This window comes from Equus przewalskii, chromosome 11 (genome assembly GCF_037783145.1).
Source record: "Equus przewalskii isolate Varuska chromosome 11, EquPr2, whole genome shotgun sequence".
In the NCBI taxonomy this organism is placed as follows: Eukaryota; Metazoa; Chordata; class Mammalia; order Perissodactyla; family Equidae; genus Equus; species Equus przewalskii.
Window position 1 is genome coordinate 5,831,619 of NC_091841.1, and position 11,949 is coordinate 5,843,567.

Consider the following 11,949-nt stretch of genomic DNA (forward strand, 5'->3'; position numbering starts at 1 on the left):
GCATCAATATAGAAGGGAGAAAAGAAGGAGAAGAAAAGATCATGCTACCTACTTTGATCAAGATGAGGTTGAGAAGGAAAGTGAGCAAAGATAGGACTTAAAGAGCTAACTACACTGACTACAGAGACCAACAAAACCGTGGAGAAGAAGCAAGAAATGTGTAAGTTTTCTTGGTGATCAAGCTGTTTAGAGACCTGACTTCTTAAAGGGCAGCAACAAGAGAGTTGTATGACTGAGAGACGCAAATCCAGTAAGTCTGCTGTAAAGGTCAATTCACACAGTTAAGAGCACATTAGAACATGGGAGTGGATGGGATGGGGGTCCAGGTTAGTGGCTGAAGAAGGAGAAACCCAGAGGCAAGTCAGAAGTATTCATAGATTAGGTGGCCAAGGCCAACCAAACTTGGGTAATTTTGTCTTTGCAATAATTAATTTTATATGTCAAATTGACTAAGCTAAGGGATGCCCAGAGAGCTAGTAAATTTTATTTCTGGGTGTGCCAGTGAGGGTGCTTTTAGAAGAGATTAGCATTTGAATCAGTAGACTGAGTAAAGAAGACCCACCCTCACCAATGTAGGTGTGCATCATCCAATCTGTTGAGGGCTCCAGTAGAACAAAAAGGTAGAAGAATTCTCTCTCTCTTCTTGAGCTGGCACATCCAATGTTATCCTGCCCTCAGACACCATAGCTCCTGGTTCTCAAGCTTTCAGACTCCATGCTTTATACTAATGGCCCAGTGGTTCTCAGGCCTTTGGCTTCAGAGCGAATTATACCATTAGCTTTCCTAATTCTCCAGCTTGCAGGTGGCATATTATGGCATATCTCAGGCTCCATAATTACATGAGCCAATTCTCATAATGAATCTCCTCTTTTATATCTCTATACATCCTATTTGTTATCTTGCTCTGGAGACCTCTGACTAATATAGTTCTAGAGTGAAGATGTCCTGAAGGTATCTTGGTTGGGCTGTGGTTAGTCTTGAGTGTGTTTAATATCTAATACCACAGTGGTTCATCATGCACTATTTAGAATAATTACAGTTTCCACTTGTTGACTCATGAAGATAGGGTTTTTATGAAAATATATTTTGAAATTGATGACAATTTTTTAAAAAGATGTTTTCCACTTGGGATATACATTCTTTGGTTCTGCAATCTTCAGAACAAAACGCTGCTCTTCTTTTACTCAACCCATCAAGTCTCAAATTAGCCTTAAATGCTCTCTCATTCTGTTTCTTCTAAATGCCTCTTTAGAATTTGACTTTTTCTTTAAAATAGAAATGATAAGAATACTCTAAACAGACTTGCTGTGGCACAGCCAACACACAAACTCTCTGTGATTTTCCTGAGCTGAGTTCAGAAAGATCTCTGGTTCCCTCCACATTTCCAACTCACACCGAATTTTCATTTTCATCCTCATTTCTTCATGTTCAGCCTGGATCTTAGAAAGAAATCCACACTGACCTAAAAGATTCCTGGTGAGCAGTAAACAAAAAATTAAGTTTCTTAAAATTTCACAATTTGTGTGAGTGAAAGGAAAAATTGAAAAAAGAAAAAATTAAAAGTTTCTAAGTGGGCTACTTCCTTTAGGTCTATTTTAAATGTTCTATATATTTTAAAAAATACTATATGTATAAAAGATTTATTGCTGGGGCCGGCCCGGTGGTGCAGCGGTTAAGTGGACACATTCTGCTTCAGTGGCCCGGGATTCGCTGGTTCGGATACCGGGTGAGGGCATGGCACCACTTGGCAAAAGCCATGCTGTGTTAGGCGTCCCATGTGTAAAGGAGAGAAAGATGGGCACGGATGTTAGCTCAGGGCCAGTCTTCCTCAGCAAAAAGGAGGAGGATTGGCAGTAGTTAGCTCAGAGCTAATCTTCCTTAAAAAAATTTAAAAAATAAATTAAATAAATAAATAAGGGGGCCAGCCCAGTGGCATAGTGGTTAAGTGCACACGTTCCACTTCAGCGGTCCCAGGTTCGCAGGTTTGGATCCCAGGTACGGACATGGCACTGCTTGGCAAGCCATGCTGTAGTAGGTGTCCCACGTAGAAAGTAGAGGAAGATGGGCACAGATGTTAGCTCACGGCCAGTCTTCCTCAGCAAATAAAAGGAGGATTGGCAGCAGATGTTAGCTCAGGGCCAATCTTCCTCAAAAAAAAAAAAAAAGATTTATTGCTTACAAGCTACATGAATAAGCAAGTAACACTTCTAGTTTTCTTATCTGTGAAATTGGGATGATATTAACTTACTTCAAGGGGAATTATGAGGGTTAAAAAAATTATGTTGTCTAAAATGCAGTGCATGCCATTATTATAATTACTGTTGTGAAGCTCTATCTGGATTGGATTTAAACTAGAGGCTATCAAATGCTGCATGGAGTCACGATGGTCACAGTAAACTCAAAGCTTGAATTTGGAAAAATATAAATTCAGGGAGCCTAACCCAGACCTACCGAACCAAAATTTCTGGAGACGAAATCTGGATTTATTTTAAAGTTCCTTAGGTAATTATGATACGGTCAAAGTTGTATTTTGGTGAATAACCACATGCTAAACCTGCTGATATTACTACCAGTTTTAATAACTAATTTTTACTGTGTGTTTATGGTTTGCTTGGCACTTTGCTATGTGCAATACGTGCCACATTCTCTCAACTACCATAGAAAAGAAGAGCTGTAGGTTAATCTCATTTAACAGATTAGGAAACAGACACAGAGGGGAAGCAACTCACCCAGGTTGACAGAGTGAGGTGATGTCAGAGCTGGGACTGAAATCCAGTTCTCCCCGACTCCAGAACTAGTACAGTAATCTTAACTAGTACAACACACTATCCATTCTAAAACATTGTGAATACACTCATTTCTTTCCTTTGGAGTTCAGTAGTTCCTACCAACTGAAACCATTTGAGCTGGTTCTTCTTCTTTGATTGTGTTTTGAGCAATGGGTAGGAATGTGCTCCGAACTGCCTATCTGTATGAAATTATGGATAGATTCCCCTAAATTCCTCTCTCTGTTCCATTTATAGCGTCAACACATGTGTAGCTTTAAGAATTACCTACACATTTTAGAGCTATTTAGAGCACTTTAAAAGATGAAATATTCACAAAGCCTTTATATCTGTTTTTTTCTTTTTAAACATAGACAACAGCAAAGGCCCATTTCTTTTTAGAAAGCTACTTTTCACCAAAAGAATCTAAGGCTTCCAACCATCATGTTTTTGCCTTTATTTATTGGCTTCCATTTAACCGACTTCCTGCTTTCTAGACATGAACCTGGATCTGTTGATGATATGAACTTACAATTATATTTTAGGGGGAAGTATAGGTACGAAGGGGATTGATTACCTTGCATTAGTAAGGATGCTGTCCAGACTTCGGTACCAAGAGACCCTAAAATGGAATGGCTTATACAATACAAAAGTTTATTTTTATCTTATATAGCCATTCAAAGCTGTTACAGAGGGTAAAAGAAATCAAGCAACCAGGCTTCTTGAGGGGTCCAATATAATCACAAAAGTGTTTGTTTTAAAACACTAAGTTTGTAGTAGTTTGTCATAGCAGTAATGGGAAACGAATACCCTTAGTTATATTATATTTAGATTCAAGAGTTTTACTACATGATTCAAATCATCTCATTTAAGTACACTGTCTCATTTGATCCCTTTGACTCTACGAAGTAGTTACTGAAAGAAATCTAGGGTTAAGGAAATTAAGTAACTTGCTCAAAGCACACAGAAATTTGTGGAGAAAGTGCTCAAACGTTGTTCAAAAGTCTGTGATGTCCTATTCAAAACACAGTCTTTGTCTTCAAGAATCTTAGGCAGTTGTGATGCATTAATTTCATGATATTTTGAATACCATAGAGTATAGCTGTGTTCCAATAAAACTTTATTTACAAAAATAGGCAGTGGGCCAGAATTAGCTCATGGGTGTGGTTGACCAACCACTGCTGTAGAATAAATGAGGTTAAATACAAGGAATTCTTATGTTCAATTGCTTAGCTGAATGGAGATTCTTCTCCATGTGGAGGTAGACTCTTAATGGAAGGTGTAACTCATGATGAATTGGACTTTATACCAGTACTTTTCATTGGCTATTCCCCTCCTGATATGCTACTTCCCCCACAACTCCCATATCTACACGGCTACCTCCCCTTCTCCTTTCAGTCTATCATCAAACCTCCTGTTCTCCGTGAGACCTACTCTGATCAACCCTTCTAAAATTACAACTTTTCTGCCATTACCACCTGATAGGTCTCCTTGACCCTGGTCTATGCTTTTTACCCCTAAGTTATTTATTACTTTCTAATATATAACATAGTTATTCATTTTGTCTATAGTCTAGTGCCTGCATTCCTCTAAGAAAAATGATCTTTGCCTGTTGTGTTTGCTGACGTATCACAAATGCCTAATATAGTACCTGGTACATAGCACACTCTCAATAAATATTTGTTGACTACATATTGCCCATGGTATCATTTGTTTTTTGTTAGGTCAGATTTGTAAAGCATTAATTTCCTTACATTTAAAGTGCATAAGTGACCAGAAGACTTCATTTAATATTAAATTTCGCTTTCCATTGGGTTATTGCACTTTCACTGCCTTGTTAAACATACACAGGATTTCATTTAACAGACTGAATTTTCCTCCATGCAAATGGATATGAAATTTTCTATTTATATCTCTAAACTCACCTTACAATGCAATTCCAAGTATTTGTTGCTTTTCTCCCCAGAATGTCTCACATCAGTGATCATAAAGCACTTTGAAAATATTTCAGAAACAAGTGGCTATTTAAATGCAAGCTCTAATATGTTAATGAAGGAAAGGAGAGACATTGCAAGACACAAGTGAAAGATAGAGCATGCTTGTGTTTATCCTAGAGCTGTATTGGGATTCCTATAATGATTAATGATGCAATAATATAATAAGAACTCAGTGGCCATGAGGCAGTGGCATTTGCGAATAAAGAATGAGATCAGAAAGTAATCAGCAGCAACTCCGAACTTAGTTAAGGTTCCAAGTTATGCACCATTTTTTATATCATGTTAGTTCATTTCCTTTCATATTGCTACCCTAAATCATTTTGCTCTAAGGAAAAAAGAACAGCTGAGTTGAGTATGAAGATTAACGGGCAGTATATCTATCTCTGTTTGTTAGGATAAGCATGCAAAGTTTAGAAAGCAGATCAGAACTTCTTGGTTTGCAAATTGGACTGGAAAATTGCCCAAGAACAGGTTTTCTGCTAAATATACTTTCTAACCCTGATCATACTGGAAATAAAGCAATGCTGGTCCTTATTAAACCAAATGCAAGCTGTGAAGATACCACAAATATATGACTGGAAATCACAGCAAATTGAAAGAAACCAAGTCTCCATGCCACTTTAATTAAGTTTGATGTCTGATTACTTGAATAGGGGTTACTTATTAATTTAAAGTATACTTCTTGGACTTTCGATTCTCTCTCTTGATATCAGCTCCTTTGCAGAAACTCAGACCTTAATTTCCAACAGCCTGCTTGACTTCTCCATCTGGATATCTTGCCCAAAGGCCACTGACACCATAAACCCATCACGTCCAAAATAGAATTTGTCACCTTTTCCTTAAAATGCTTGTTAATAGCACCAGTCACACAGATTTGATTCCTCTTTCTGCACTTCCCTCATCCAACCACTTAATAAAATCACATAGATTCTCAGCGTCCTTCATATTTTGTTCATTCTCACCTACATTACCCAAATACAGGCCTTTAGAACAATTCTACTCTGTCATTGTAATAGTCTTTGCCCTACCTTACTGCCTTCTCTCTCTCCAAGGCAACATCTTACAACCAGATTAATCTTCCTAAATTATAGCTCTGACAATAACTTGCTCAAATACTTACCAACTCTTCAATAGCTACCAAATTAAGGAAGAATTTCTTGTCTTTGTATTCAAGGCCTCCAGGATATTTTTTGAATTACTTTTCCAGCAGCATCTCCAAGGTGCTGCCAAACACAGAGAATAAACTGTGGCCAAAACCTCCTTAGCTTTCCAACATCAGTGATTTGCTCACAATACATTCTCTATCTTCAATGTCCTCCCTTAACTCTTCTGCCTATGAAACTCTACCCATTGATTTCACATATGAATCTCTTTGCTAACATATTCCTATTTTCCTTAAAATGCTGTATCCTACCTCTGTTGAATATGCATAATCCTTTCTTAGTATTTTCTTATATCCTCACCCCACTCCCAATTAGGGCAAGAAGCACAATGCTTCATCCATCTTTGTATATTTTGTATCCTTTGCACCTTGCACAGTGTACCACATGTAGGAAGCACTCATTACATGCATGTGGAAATAAGTAAGTTGAAACCAAAATCAGGAACAAAGATATGGCTAAAGATTTCTAAAAGTCAGTTAGTGGTTTCCAATCTTTTTTTTTGCTGGAAAGATTCACACTGAACTAACATCTGTTGCCAATCTTCCAATCTTCCTCTCTCTGTCTTTCTTTTTGCCTCCCCAAACCACCAGTCAAAATTGTATATTCTACTTGTAAGCCTTTCTGGTTCTTCTATGTGAGCCATCACCACAGCATGGCTACTGACAGATGAGTGGTGTGGTTCTATGCCCAGGAACCAAACTCAGCCTGCTGAAGCAGAGTGTTCCAAACTTTAACCACTAGGCCGTCAGGGCTGGCTTGCCAATGTTTTAAAATGTCAATTTCTATAACTGTTTTTTACCCTATCCTGAAAATTCTGATAGCTTATTTTTTTCACAAGAGAGGCAAAATGAGTTGAAATTCAGTTACTCAAACATCAAAAACAAATTTGTGATATAGAAAAATATGTTTGTTTAGAAACACATTAAATAACAAACTCTAGACATAGATCTCAAAGCAGCTGTTAGGTTCGAAGTAGCAATGAGTATAAACGTTTTGGTGAGGTATCTACAACTACTGTAATGGTATATGAAAATATCTGTTAGTTACATAGTTGACAAACGACAGATACTATTAACACTTCTGTGGTTTATTGCCCAACTTAATAGATAATAAATAATAGGTTTGTTGCCTACATTCATAGTCAAAAAGTATAAGGAGATACTAAGTTTCAGTTAGAAGTTAATGAAAATAATCATACAAACTTGCCATCCAAGTTCATGGAACCTTTCCTCTGTTTGGAAGACCTTGCAATCTTATAACCTCTCAATTAGAAGCATTGTATTCTCAATCTTCCAACACTGCAACTGCATCTCTATTACAGCATTTATAAACAAAAAATTCACCTTAAAACAAATTTTACTTTTTTTAAAGAATCTTAGCATTTTTTTTTGCAATCGCTCTGAGACCAGCTGAGTCACTGAAAAATGTCTCAAAGCAATAGATTTGGCTCAACATCTAAAATCTACAAATAATGACTCCTTCTCAGAGAATAAAATTCCATAATACTTCTTTTACATCTGCAAAGATCTTATTCCAAATAAGGTCACATTCTGAGGTTCTAGGTGGACCCAAGTTTTAGGTTATGCTATTCAACCCACTACAAGTAGTAAGACAAAAATTTTCACATGGTCTACTTTGTTCTAAAGTAGCTACCAACAGAAGCTTGGGAAGATAGTCTCTAATGTAAAAATGTGAATAATGATAGGTGGTATTTTGTTGGCTGGGCCATAAATCCAATGACTAGCATCCTTATGCAAAGAGAAAAGGATGCACAGAGACACACAGAGAGAAGAAGGTCATGTGCCTCAGAGGCAGAGCCAGGAGTGATGCAGCTATGAGCCAATGGACACCAAGGATTGCCGGAAGCAACCATAAGCTAGGAAGAATCAAGGAATAATTCTTCACTAGAAGCATTCTTCTCTTGCTTCTCCAAGGGAGCATGGCATGGCAGATACCTTGATTTTAGACTTCTAGCCTCCAGAAATGTGAGAGAATAAATTCTTCTTGTTCTCAACCACTCAGTTTGTGGTAATTTGTTACAGTAGCCCTAGGAAATGAATATATTACCTAATGTTGCACAGAAATTCTATATTTAAGGGTCATGGACAATCATCTTTAGTTCTTTTATGACATCTTTTAAGAAATGCTAACTAGCCCAGGTACTAATAATGCTAATGTTTCACACCAAAATTAAATATATATTTTAAAAATGTACAGCACAGTGGGTAAAAGTTTAGGTTGTGCAGTCAAATAGGACTGGATTCGAATTCCAGTTTCACCTCTTATGATCTGAGTCTTTGGCTAAGAGAGTCACCATCTTTAAGCCTCACATCTTCATTGACAAATTTGACAAATAACAGTAGCTACCTCATAAGGTTCCCGTGGGAATTAACAAAAGACAATGCATATAAAATGCTTCTTGGTTACTGGTACATACTAGGCACTCTACAATGTTAGCTGCCATTGATATTATTTTGTTTTTTATAAATAGTTATCCCTATGTACTATGATAGTCTTCTGGGGAAGGGATTAACTTCCCCCTTGCAAAGTAGCTGTTGTCCCATAAAATTAGCATGTCCATCAATATTTTTCTTCCCTTTGCTGGGAAGAAAACTACTTCCCATAGGCTGGAAATTGATTTCCCTTGCTAATAAGATGGCAAAGGTCTCTGTTATTTAGCATAGTCTAGGCCATGTTATATTAACAATCCACTCCTTCACCCCAAACGTCAGAGGTTTAAACCATCAAAGGTTTATTTTCCACTCAGCCTAGATGACCATTTCAGAGCAGCTGGTAGCTCTCTTCCATACCTCCCACATTCCGGGACCCAGGCTGACCCAGTAGTTACCATCTTTGTGGCACCGAGTAAGGAATCTTCCTTTAAGAAATGACACGTATCACATTTCCTCACATGCCATTAGCTAAAGCAAATCACAGGGTTTTATCTAACCCCATGGGGACAAAAAAGTGCAATTTTACCATGTGCCTAAGTAAATGTATTTGGTGAACGTTCCTGATGACTATGACAGTGTAATTTGCGTTGGTCCATGGGTTTCAGTGGGCACGTGTAAGGGTTTAGAATTTGTTCCTTTCCTCCCTAGATTAAGTGTTCCTAAACAGTCCCTACTTCTGTAAGGGAAGTCCTGTAGGTTTGTCTACCAGCTCTGCCTTCGCCTGAGCGAGTAGCTTAATTCAGGAGATAGAGCAATCGAGTCCAAGGTCTATTACCTAATTCAGCTTTATAAATAACAAAGCATATGGTTTAATCTCTATCTAACTCCAAAGTCTATTTCTCCATTTTTTAAAAACCTGACAGCAAAGAGAATAATAATTAATAAATGGGACCCCCTCAGAAGCCTCAGTGTTGAAGGGCATTCTGTGGTATTTTTTTGCCAAAAATTCATAACTTGAATTTAATCATTAAAAAACATCAGATCCAAATTGAGGACATTTTACAAAATTTCTGGCCAGTTAGAAATATAGAGGTCATGAAAGAAAAGAAAGACTGAGAAACTCCCCCAGATTAAAAAAGAGACTAAGGAGAGGTACAAACGAGATGGACTGTGAGATTTTGAATTGTATCTGCATCCGAAAAAAGAAATTACTGGGATAATTGATGAAATTTGAAATAGTATGGCACAAATGTTAATGTCATAATTTTTTGATCACTGTGTTTACATAAAATCTTATCATTTGGGAAAGTTAAGTAAAGGGTATACGAAAATTCCTTGTCCTATTTTTGTACGAAATTATTTCAAAATCAAAATTTAAAAATGAAAAAACAAATTTAAAAAGAGAAAACAATTGTGAGAAGCAAAAACCTGGGCAGAAGAATTCCCAATTTCCTTGTTCAACTCTTTGTCTTCTCATAATCGTTGTGTTCACATATTCAAAGTATTAACCATTTGCTTCTTAACAAATCTAAAAACCCTAATCATATTTTATGGTTGGTCCTGTTGGAATATCCCTCCCTCTTCTGTGTTTTTATAGCAACTGCTCTGGGAACTGATCACATTTCTGACACTTAGACTCATCATATGTATACTACCAAAATTTATTTGCTTAAAGAAAAAAAAGATTGTATCCAAAGAAAACACATATCCTGTTTTATTGCAATATAAGTATACGATTTAAAATAGCAATTTTTGTCCTTGTGAATGCAACAGAAAATGTAATTATTAATTATTATGATAGCATTTAATCACTGCATTTCCAAATATTTGCTCTGAACCTAGTGGCAGGTTCTATACTGAAAAGGAACACTTTTGATGAAACGGTCAATAATTAGAGAACCAATGTTGCAGTGAGCTGACTCAGACATTCATACCATCAAAAGAAGACACGAGCTGATCTGGTCTGTCTAAAGGAAGGCATGCCTCGCTGCACTGCTTTGTTCCACCCATATAACCTACCACTAAGGAGGACTCTCCCTTCTCTATTAGTATCACTGTCCAAAATGGACACAGCCACTTCGTCAAATGCAGGAGATGCCACTACATGTTTCCCCTCCATGTCCCACGACCACACACTTTAGAGTCTTCAGTGTCTCTTGCCAGAAAGTTTGCCTTTTACCTGGGCTTCTTGCCTACATGAGCATGAGCAGAGACCCCCCCCATGCCCCCCCCACCCCCGGCCCCAGGATATCCCACAAACACATACACAAACCACACACATTCACAAACTGCTTATCTACAATATACATGTAATTAAACGCAAACAAAAAGATGCCTTCAATTTGCATAAAGAAAAAAGGTCCAAACCTCTTAGTGCTGATGTCAAAGCTCTACCTAGCATGGCCTCTTTCCAGTCTCCTCACTTGTTACTTCCCACATTGTAAAAGTACTCTACACCGCATGCCTCTGTCTAGGGCTGATCCCTCTGCCTGAACTCTCATCCACTCTAATGGCATCAATGAGTACCATTATGCTGAAGACTTTCACATCCCTATTGGGCACCACGTTTTTCCTTCTGAGCTCCAGGCCATGATTTCAAATGTTTACTGGTCTTCTTCAGTTTGATGTCTCACAATTCTTCAAATTCAAGTGGACCCCAGGGAGTTGCTACGTTCCCTACCATCCAAACCCACTCCTTCCTTATTCTCTCAACCAGTGAATGAAACTACATTGCAGTAATTTCCCCAAGTCAGAAACTAAGTTTCACCATTAAGTTTTCTTTCCTTTGTACCCCTAAAACATATTCAATGCTGTGTGGGGACCTGGAATTGGCCACCCTAAGATATGTCTCTTTGGCATGATGATTATTTGAGGCTCGTTATTTTGCAGACAGGAAAGCAACTGAAAAGTAGAATTTACTTACCCTTTGTAAGAGACATTTACATTGTAAAGGAACTCTCCATCTGTAAAGATATCTCCCTCTCTACCAGGAAGAAGGGGGGATGACGTTATCTCTAGACACTCTTAGTCAATGGGGAAGGCAAGGACTTAAATCTGTATTTGTTTATTGTGCTTGTCTGGTAACCTCCTGTAACTGACTCGCCCCACCCCCAACATCCTCCTTTGTCTTTAACTGGATATGTTTGGGGTAGTGGTTTCAGCCATTTTGGCAAGTTACTCAGCTTGCCTGAGCAACTCCCATGTACACAGTGACAAACAGAAATGGCAAGCAATAGGATATATTGGAGTACATGAGGAAGCCATTTGGTGTAAACCTAATTCGGCCTGACTTTGCTATTTTTTTCCAAAAGAGCCTGACTGTGGCCATTGGGCATGCATTGCATATCTGCTTTAAAACATTTACTATGGCAAGAACAAAGGCCCTTGAGATAAAGGTGCAACTTCCCTCCCCCTCCCAACGTTGGCATTTCCTTAAGAATTAAGCATCTTTCCCTAGGCTAGGAACTGATTGCTGCGCTCACCTGAGACCACCCAGCTTGAGACAATAGACTTGCCTCCTGCTAGGCCCACCAAGATGGCACACCCACTACCTGCTGTGTCCATGAAGCGCTGTGCCAACAGGGCAATCTTGTGACTATTGTGGGAGGGACATTTCAATCATATGTGAAAC